This window comes from Opisthorchis viverrini, assembly GCF_000715545.1.
Source record: "Opisthorchis viverrini unplaced genomic scaffold opera_v5_6, whole genome shotgun sequence".
Lineage (NCBI taxonomy): Eukaryota > Metazoa > Platyhelminthes > Trematoda > Opisthorchiida > Opisthorchiidae > Opisthorchis > Opisthorchis viverrini.
Genome location: NW_008751662.1, coordinates 208,053 through 219,180, shown reverse-complemented (window position 1 = coordinate 219,180; position 11,128 = coordinate 208,053).

Below are 11,128 nucleotides of genomic sequence, written 5' to 3'. Positions count from 1 at the left end.
TATCACGATATCTCGAATATCGTAGCGAATAAAACACGAGGCGGCCTGGTGCAGCACATTCAGTTGAGAGAGAACATCACAAACGAGAGATTCAGCTGGGTTCCTGATGAGTCCCTCGCAAAACCAAACTTGCTTTCACTTACTAACTTACTTACTTACTTTCCACTAAGATGTTGATTGAAGAATTTGACGATTTCATTCGGTTCGAATGATCATCGCATTTGGGTGGGATACAATCGATTTTCGCTGTACACTTCAGCATCACGAACAGGGAGATCTCCAAGCTGAGGCAGGAACATCGTTCTGCGTTCATGTGAAATCGCGCCAACGGATTGTGTCCGAACTTGCGTAGAATTACCACATTGTCATATTGTTTTTTTGGAATTTGTTTTCAGGCTAGGTTAATCTATCCAAGCATCACTCTGAAGAACCTAGTTTTCTCCAGGGTACCTACAAAAGGTAACTTGTGAAAGCAGAATACAGCAAGAAGTAGAACATTACCTTACTCCAAGTAAAGGTTGTGTCAAGACATCATGTGTAGTTGCAAGGCTTTGATTCCAATCAGCTTCACATCCACACACACACCCTTGCGTAACTGACGAACCAAGAAAACATGAGGCGAAAAGACCCCAAATTCTCGTTTCACAGACGGCTGATTTTGAATTGAAATTCAAAAAAAAAAATAATTGTTCAGCTGCGGCACCCTTTCGGTGCAGATTTCTACCACGTGACACAAAAAGGAAGTAGCAAGTAGAGGAGTACCAGTGACCTAACGCAAAATTTTCTGAAGCTTTCTGTCAACCACCAGAATCAGGATCGTAACAATTCGGCATTTTTTCCACCGAAAACTGCTTGAATTTTCTCTCGTTCATTTACCAAATGCGATAGGTGCTTCTGCATGAATGAATGATCATCCAACCATTCAGCGAATTTTTTGCTTCATTGCGTACTCAAGTGGATGGGATGAATAGAATGGATTTTGGAACACGCTTTCTCTTCTTGTAGTATCCAAGTGGGTATAATAAATCCATTCGTTTCCGTGCCCATCTGTCTCTCGAGGGCTCACATGTTTAGTTGTTGACACATTTTCTCTGCGAATTCCTCGTGGAATCTTTCGGAAAATACAGTCGCATTAAGGGGTGGAAAATCTTTAAGAAGTTTGTCTTCTGTGTGGTTCCGAGAGGTGTTTCATTTTCATTAAGAAAACTACTCACAAGGTTGGCCCACGACCGGTTTCGCCCTTCTTCGGGCTCATCAGGTAGGCGCAGTCCTCGAGTTTCCGTCAACCTTATGTTCTACTTGGACCCAAATTGAACTGTTTTCGAAAATCGAATTGATTTGCAACTGAGTGTATTTCTTGAAAACAATCCAATTTGGGTTCAAGTAGAACATAAGTTTGACGGAAACTAGAAGACTGCGCCTACCTGATGGTCATGGGTTGTCGAAGAGTTTTTAGCAACCTTGTGAGTAGTTTCCTTTAGGAAACTATACTGCGATATGTCGAATATCGTGCCAACCGAATCATGAGGCGGCCTGTGTACAGTACATTCAGTTGTAGAACATCACAAACGAGAGATTTAGTTGAGTCTCTCGTGAAAACCCAATTGATTTGCAAACGGCTAGCCTCTGATCCAAACACTGTTGTTCTGGTTACTCCATAGCAAAGTGGGAACGTACGAGATTCAAGTTTCGGAAATTTGGGAGCTCCGGGGCTTGACATGTTTACAACTGCATCGCGTGTTTTTGGTACAAACGCTCCAACAGTGTACAGGTTTGAGTTGTCAGGTCTGTACGGCCGAACATATGTCCTTGAATGACTTGTTTGCTCGATCCGTAGAACTCACGTGCACATCACTCCCGTTTAAATGGTACACTTCCAGTCTTGTCGCAATTATTCCACTGTAAAGGTGGGAAATTATTGGTCTAGTCCTTCGTTCCTATTTGAGCTAATTAGCAAGGCTTAGTCGTGCCAGGGTTTGAACTCCATGTAGGTGAATAGTTGCGCCTGAACAGGGAGAGAACTTTTGACAAATTAGAGGGATGCAAAAGTAAACTACACAACTTCCGCAACAGCGAATAAAAAATGTCCATCAATTTTCTATAGAGGAAAATGTCGGTAGCTCAGGTAGCGTAGATGGTCGTTGCCTTGTTCGCTGAGCTGGGCAACTTGATTGCAAACGTTTCATCACCAATCGAGGTGAATTCATCAGCGCGGTACGCTCCCCAATAACGCACTGATGATTAGTGATCGATTGGTGATCGAACGTTCACAATCAAATTGACCAGCTCAGACAATGTCCATCAGGTTTCAAGCTTCTTTGTGCGACCAGACTTGGTTGTCTGACTGACAACCAAGACAGTTACTCGGACGCTTTTTGGGTCGTCAGCCAAACGGATCACACCGATCCTCCCGGCCAGGCATGATAAGCCCCCTAAATCCATTGTTCACCGGTGGAGTAGTGGTAGCCCCCTCGCTTCTCATGTCAGATGTCCGGAGATTCAATCTTGACACGGCCCATGATATGATATTGTCGGTGAGCTCTAACAACTTGGCCACTTTGGTCGGTTGGCTCAACTTTTAGAACTTCTGTAATAGGTAGCGCCAGGGGAGGCCAGAAGCATGCCGAGTAATCGTGAAGTCATTTGTTCAGACGTGAAAATTCAGTCGCCTCGCATGTCAGATATCCGGAGTTCAAATCCCTGCACGGCCATTGGATATGCATTGCTGATGAGCTCTAATAAGAGCGAAACTCGAGTCCAGTGCTTCCCCCGTTTGGTATGGACTCACCGGAATAATAACGCCAGAACAGGAGGACGACCGTTCAAACGAGAGGGCTGTGACTATGAACAAAATACCTATCCCGCGAAACCCCAAAACTGCATTTGTGAATAGTTACAACATGTGTATCAATTGGCCCAACTAGCCTCATTACTCATGTGTGCATACAATCGCCTAATCAGACAGAGCAATTCATGTAGATCTAGCGCGAGCTGATACAATGGCGACATGACAGCACGCTCGTATCGATGTCCGGAACTCACATCAAGTTTTCATAAACTTTAACAAGAGTAAAAGTCAAGTTCATTACCCATTCACCTTGAAGTAGTCTGGCCGGAAAATTCGTGTCGATTAGTTCAGCTAGAAAACCAAACAGCCGAAGCCCAGGGAAACAGCGTTAGTTAACCCAGATGATCTTAAAGCGAACAGTCATTGGTTACTTCATTTTCACTGGAACTTTCGAACTTGGAATTTTGAAGTCAATGATCGGTTACCACCTTCAACTTATTCCTCAAAACCAGACACCGAGAAGATTCCAGATTTCATCAGTGAATGTTGATTGAGTCACTTTAAGCAGCAGGGGAAGGCACGACGGAGGGAGAGGTTGATCCCACTAATGGGTGGCCTTCGTTTCTACGAGCTTTCGCAAAAAATCATGCCTGACGAGTATCAATAACGTTGAATTGTCCGCCATTATCTGAGGTGTCTGTTGTGTGTATTGAAATGAGTAGCCAGAATACCTGTTCTTCTATTTTAGGTGCCTTGTGATTCTATATTCAGTAAACACAATTTAGGATATATACGGTCCAACAATTCCATGTGAATCACAGAGGCAGGCTTCCGCTGAGAATTCGAATAGACTGGAATCAAACGCAGCTAGCTAATATTCCAAGTGTCTTACCAGAAAAAGAACACACCGAAAAATGAGGCTTAGATCTTCACAGGTCCCACAGTATCAGTAGATGGACAGAGTAAAACACGCACTGTGGAGAGTGGCTGCTCTCAGAGATAGCTCAACTTGTGTAGAAGACACCGGAACAGTTCATTGTGGAGATCAGGATTCAAAAAAGTTTGAGGAAAAACTAACCTGGTGATAAATGTCATCCCACAGGGTTGGAATTTCCCCCATTCAAGCATGTGGACAATGCAAATTTCAAAGAGTTGGTTTAAGGTAGTTCGACCCCTTTGGCAACGTGACTTAGAACTGATGTTTTGCATATATATACACAGAAAAATATCGAGAAATGCACTCATTTGCAAATCAATTTGGTTTTCATGAGAGACTCAACTGAATCTCTCGTTTATGATGTTCTACAACTGAATGTGCTGCACACAGACCACCTCATGTTTCAGTTGGCACGATATTGGTGATATCGCCTTATATTTTCATAAAGGAAACTACTCACAAGGTTGCTGAAAGTCCTCTGCTCAGGTTATTCTAAGGATGTTGGTTTTGAATCTCTCTGGCGGAATAACTGAATGAGCGTTATTCAGTTGGCCAGACGGACTTAAGCTTTTTCCTGGCACGTGTTATCAGTCACGAATGACTGACTACAGATGAACTCACAGTGAAGTAACCTGTACTCAGATCGTTGCAAGCCGTGTGTGCTCAAGCTATTTTAAGCCATTAGAGAGAAGTATACTTGAAGTATACTTGAAAACCAAGTACACGTGAAAACCAAACTGATTTTCAAATAAGTGTATTTCTCGAAAACAGTCTAATTCGGGTTCAATTAGAACATAAGTTTGACGGAAACTCGGGGACTGCGCCTAGCTGATGAGCTCCAAGAAGGTCGAAACCAGTCGTGTGCTGTCGAAGAGTTTTCAGCAACCTTGTAAGTAGTTTCCTTCAGGTAGATATCATTCAAAATAAGAGCTGTCCATTCAGAGCTTTTTCCACTTGATGCGCGTGTGTTCGAAACTAGATCAAGTAAGAACAAGATAGATCCATTGTGCAGCATATTCAATTGGAGAATATCACTAACGAGATGTTCGATTACGACCGATTTAAATTCCCAGCTTAAAGTAAACTTAAACTGGGTACAACACAAGGTTGACAGCAAATCGAAGATTGCGCCCCGATCTGATGATCGTCGAAGTAGGTGAAACTGGTCGTTGGTCTTCATATTATGCTTCCCCAAAAGGACCCTGAAAACATGAGAACTAGCCCATGTGTTACACACGAAGAAATATCATGTCCCACGTTTGTTGACCGAACGTTTGAAAAGTGTTTACCAATTTCGGCGAACAGGTCAACGACCAAAGTAATGGTCCGTAAGAATTGAGTTTGTTACGGAATTCTACGATTGCCTACCGGAGGTTTCCTCAATCCCACTCAAAAAGCCTCGGGTTTGCGGTTTCAAATGCTTAACTGACAACTAAACTGATGATTCCGTTGTAGAGCAAGGAATGGAGCTTGAAGTCGACTTGTACAATACATACGGAGGTTTATTTCAGTCAGCCGAGAGTGGGGGATAAACTACCCGGAATGTGTGAAAATCCACGTTATTCTATCCTAGAATAGACCATCAGTCAGACTCAGTCACCTTAGAAACATCCTAAACAAGAGATTCAACTGCGTTCCGGATGAGTCTCTTGCAAAAACCAAATTTGTTTGCAAATAGTGTACTTCGCTAATTTCGTGCAATTTGGTTTCAGGTAGAGCATATAGTTGACGGAAACTTGGTGACTGCGCCTGCATGATGAGCCCCATAAAGGGTAAAACCGATCGTCGGCTGTCGAAGAATTTCCCGTAACCTTATGAGTAGTATATTACGTCTATACATGTATCGCGATATCTCGTATATCGTACCAATTGAACGTGAGGTGACCTGGTGTAGCACATTCAGTTGATTGGAAAGATCATTAACGAGAAATTCAGTTTGGTTCCAGGTAAGTCTCTCGCCAAAACCAAATTTGTTTGCAAACGAGTGTATTTCGCTGCTCTCTCTTACATATCATTCCGCTGGATCATTCATCTGTTTTGAGCTTCGCGTAATCTACCAGTAAAGACATGGAAACGGCCATATTCATGCCAACAATCCACAGTAACTGAAACACAGGGACAACCATTTTGCTGTGAGGCAGCGTCACTGCAAATTCCGAAAGTATTGTTCGGGTTCTTTTTACTGGAAGCATTTTAGTATTTTAAGTGTAGAATTTCTGACAGAAGGACTTTGGCCCACCTGGCGTGGAATCAATAGCCTATGGTTTGTAGATATTTTACCGGCTATCTACGGAAGGTGCCAGATTTGGTGGGGCTAAACAGAACCGTCAGTGTGTTTCAGTAGGTATGCAGTGGAAAATACCACTCAATGAGTTTCATTCTGCAGAGTATCTGGTGGGTCGACGTCTTGGATACTATAGGGCAATTCAAGCGTGGGTGATGTTGTGAAGAAGTAAATTCAATAGGTGTGAAGTGGTACCACTGTAAATCAATCTCGATATGCACATGAAAACATGTGCCCAGACTTGGTTGCCGCCAAGATAGCGGAGGTTAGGCTCTAGTCATATCGCCTAGCCGTTAGACGTTTGCAGTCCAAGTGCCACGCTCGACGAACAGGCCAACAACCGAACGGCACACCCGACCTACCTATATCCCAAAGCAACCCCACGCGGAAGCGGTAAGACCCCTGCTTCCATCCGATATATATTCGGATGAAGCGCTTGTACTCTGGTGAATCTTCGGGTGGGAATTAGCGCCTGCGGGTCATCGATCGCGGTTGTTACGGATAAGTGGTGTTCTCTCTGAATTTTATAAATATCAAGCCTAATCTCAAAAAATTACGATTTAGTTCCGAATGAGGACGACCAATGGACGCGAAAATAACGTTTATGTACACCTAGAATTAATGTACAACAAATGTTGAACTTGTGAGCCGAATTTAGCTGTTTACTGTGCTGACAACAGCAAGTTGAGCACCGAACGTGAGCATTTTCCGACACAGACGAGCTCGTGCAGCATGGAATACTATGTAACCTCTGATGACCCAACCGAATCTGAGGTTCCAGCTAGGGTGGTTAGTCGTTCATGCAATGTTTGCACACGTGTTCAGGGCGCGGTTGGCCGAATCAATGACTACAATCAATAACTTCAAAATCAAAGTTTTTGCACTGTACATGGCTTTTACGGTGTCCTTGATCTAGGCGCCCATTTAGTAAGAGTCTCATCAAGCATGAAACCTTTCTTGCCACTCTCCCATCCCATTGAAATTCTAAGCAACCGTTCGCTAAATCTGCTCTTTCGAAATGAGCAGCAACTGAGTCAAGCGAATGAAGGCCTGAGTAAATAGCTTTCAGGTTAATATTTCGGGATATGGTATCATGAGAACGAAAGGGTCGCGGTGGTATGAAGCATGAGTTACCGAATATTGTACCAGTGTAGAAGCACCTCGAACGAAATCATATAAGAGGGTTGGAGGTCTCCACCAGTTGCCCACAAGTCTCCAGCGTTTGGACCGGTAAGACAACAAGAAAGTCAAATTTACTGAGTGGACTGCATCTGATGATGTTTTGAGCGGTGTGATCGGCAGCCACAAGTGGAAGGGAGGAACACTGTACTGTTAGAAAACGTGCAATCCTTACTGTCCATATTTCTTGATTTGCTACTAACACTGAGTGAAGAAAAGAGGCCAGAAGTGAGAGCAAATGAGGGGTGTTTTATACTTGGAGTTCTAGTTCTGCAATTTGACCAAACCAGGAAGCACCATCACAGCCGTTCTTTGCAACGAGGCAGCCAGCGACCGGATAATTCATTTATAGTGTTTGGCTGGAATACGGGATAGTTCTACACAACAACGAATGGAGCTGCACTTGCGCCGTTTCTCTTCCTGTACACAGCTAAGGATATGAACCTATTCGCGAAACTATGGGTTGCAATAACAAGATATGCACATAGCTGAGCTGCACTATTCGATACCGTGGATGGACCAGTAGAATTTACCAGAAACTCTCCTGAGTATTGCAAAAGAAGTATGGATAAAAGCTATTTTTAGTGACAATTAATGGACGTCGGTAGCTCTGGACTGTGCTGATCGTTGGTTCGGAATGACCTTAACAGCTGTAATCCGTAGGCGCTATCCGCTCGCCAAAGTAAAACCTACCGTAGTTTTAGTGATCAGTAACTTTAATGATGTGTTTTGAAAAGCCGAATATTCTGATCTGAAGATATGAACGGGAACTATCGCATACTGCAATATTTTCCGCGCAGACTTGGAAGATATCTATATAATTCGGTTGGGTCCTTCAATGAAATTTCGTGACCAAGGTCCCCAGCACGATGCTGTACAGATCTCACATATTTTCCCTCCTTTCGTCGTAACAGTTTGTTTTTCCTGACGAAGAAATGAACTGATGTGTTCCAAAGCGACTAGAGCGACGAGCAATAAAAGCCCGAAAGTTGTTTTTCTTGATATTTCGAGAAAGAACGCAAACTGACCTTTCCCAATATAATTCTCAAAGTTTGTTTCTTTGCTGAAATGATCCGATAGATCTGTTCGGCCGAACAACTGGAATTTCATGTGTGTCCCACGTCTACACCGCATCAGGGTGCTCGACAACACGTGCACCACAAACGTTGAAACCACAGTTTAGCTGTTCAGCTTGACTCTTCTCAGTGTGCAGGACGTTCGCGCAGTTTCTGCGTTTCACAACCGCCAACAGACATCCTCACTGGCATCGGCATTTCGTCCATGGTAAGCCGATTCGTGCCACAAACTGACAGCTAATCTGTTGAACCGAGTAACTCAACATCGTGCAAGTCGGTCATCCTGCTCACTGAATTTCAGCTGAATGTTTCCAAGTCACTTGAAATGCAGAACTAATGGCAAATGTTTCCCTAACAGGCGGCTCACTTCGAAAAATACAGTCACTTGCAAATCAATATGGTGATCACGAGAGACTCGAATGTATCCCTGGTTGACGATCTTCAGCTGAATGTGCTGCACAGTTGGTACGATATGTGAGATATCGCAGTATATTTTCATGAAAGAAAGCTACTCACATGGTTACTGAAAACTCTCCAACAGCCCACTACCGGTTTTGTCTTTCTTGGGGCTCATCAGGTAGGCGCAGTTCCAGAGTTTCGATCAACCTTGTATTCTACTTAAACCCAAATTGAAAATCATAAACTAGAGATTTACTTGAGTCTCCTGTGAAAACCAAATCGACTTGCATATGAGTGTATTTCCCGAAATAAGCCCAATTTGGTTTCAAATAGAACGCGAGGTTGATGGAAACTCGGGGACTGCGCCTACCTGATGAGCCGAAATGTGACACTGGCGGCTCATTTGTTTATGCTGAATAGTGGGAAAACATATTCAAAATTTTTGGCTGACGGGAGAACAATACAAGAAGATTTGTGTAGGAAATAAGAATAACAACATCCTACTGTTATTCGCTTCCGCTTCCAACAAACCATCCAAACTTCCCTTAAGGTGCCTTCTTTCGGCTGGCCTCCCTTAGGAGCCGCATCGATCTAATTAACGAGATTTTGATGACAATGGTCTTGGCAGATTCGTCCCCGTGTCATCAGTCACACGTTTTTAATCTCAAAAATTGAAGGAAAGTGATTGCTATAAGCTTATTCAATCGGTTCTCAAGATGTAATATCTAAATCTTTTTTACTCGATAAAGTAAACGTTTTTGACCGGTTTTATCAATAGTGCAAAAAGAAAAGTGCCATATAAGTTGATTGACAGAACCGGCACAAACGGTTGCTACAGGTGGACAAACATTGCAGAGGATTATCTAACACAGATATTCCCGTTGACCCAGAAAACATTCTACCTATCCTTCTGGCTTCCTCCACATTTCAAAGGGAGAACGTGTAGGAGGTAACTTATTTCACCAATCGAAGTGCACATTTTCCCCCCATTCTAATTTGGAATCCTTTGTGAAGTGAGTCTCTTTGGGTAGAAACTATTGACGGGCACTTCTTTGGAGAATGGATGTTTTTTCCTTCGCTGGGATATGCCATTCTCTCGAATCGTTCCCGCAGTTCTTCTATTTTCTATTGACTGAATGATTACACCTATCCGACTGTGTTTTGTGCACAAAACCACAATTCCTCTTACTCTCGGCGACGTTTCTGTAGATGTCACGTTGTCAATTTCGCTTGGATAACCTAATTTATTATCCGTTTGTATTGAGCTTTGTTCAGTCTACTCAAACGAATTTTTTGCAAACGGCTGATCGGATTTTCGGTTGTCAAATGGATTGACAATGTCACAAAGTAGTAGATGTTTTGCCCATAACATAAAGCACTTGGTGGGGACACAACGTTTAGAATCAGTCAGTTTCGTTGGGGCGTTTTATCAGGCAACTGATTTGCTGAGCGACGGCATCTACAAGATATACACTTCCTTAGGGAGACCATTAGAGCAACTGCGGTGGAGTTTCTGCTGCCGGGATCCTTGAAGCCAGAAAAATGTCCACCTATTAATATGAGCCCACTAACCAATTTTCACGCGAAGGTCATTTATCGAACGTAATTTCAAATTTGAACGTGTAGCACTTCTGCAGCGTTCCATAAGAATCCTTGTAAAGCAAGCGCTCCCCAAACCAAGCGCTGAGCACCGAAGCAAGCCCGTTTGCTGCTTTGACTTGCCTATTGCTATTAGGTATCCGAAATGAAACCACGTTTCCTTCTTCCGTCATAAATAAAACTCCTAGGCTGATCTTATATAAATAATGATGAAAACGACACAATATCGGCGCATCACAGAGAGCAGTCTGAGACGATGGCGAATGGGACTTCTAGCTTCGGTTGTGACTTTGTGTGCGTCAACTGTTTTGCATCGCAGCTACAAGACACTTGTGTGGCAACCAGATCAGGTTACACAACTACCATCTGTTCTTTGTCAGCACTGTAGAACAAAGCATTCGGTTACCGAGTAATTCATATTTGCCGAACATCAGCGTCTTCAAACGTATAGAGTAATTCAGTGTGATTCGGAATCCTAGGGTCGACGAACAAGCTTGAAAAAATGAGACCATGCGGACGCTAGTTGTAAAATACCTAAACGAGGATAACCAATCAGTGACAGGCTCATCATCACGGAATGCGTCATGAAGGTTATGCTTCACTGGACAAGACGTCTTGGTTGAAAATATGTTTCCCCGCAGATAGGACTGCATGCAGGAGAGGAGAAGCCGGCCGCAACGGCTGGAAATCCAGAAAACCTCCCACGTAGGCGGTGAATTCAATGGTCTGTCAAGTAATTCAAGCGACTTTTAAGAAAACGGACGGATGGTACTAGCTCTGGTACTAGCACTGAACAACAGACCTACAAAAAAAACTTTGGATAACCTAATTTATTATCCGTTTGTATTGAGCTTTGTTCAGTCTAC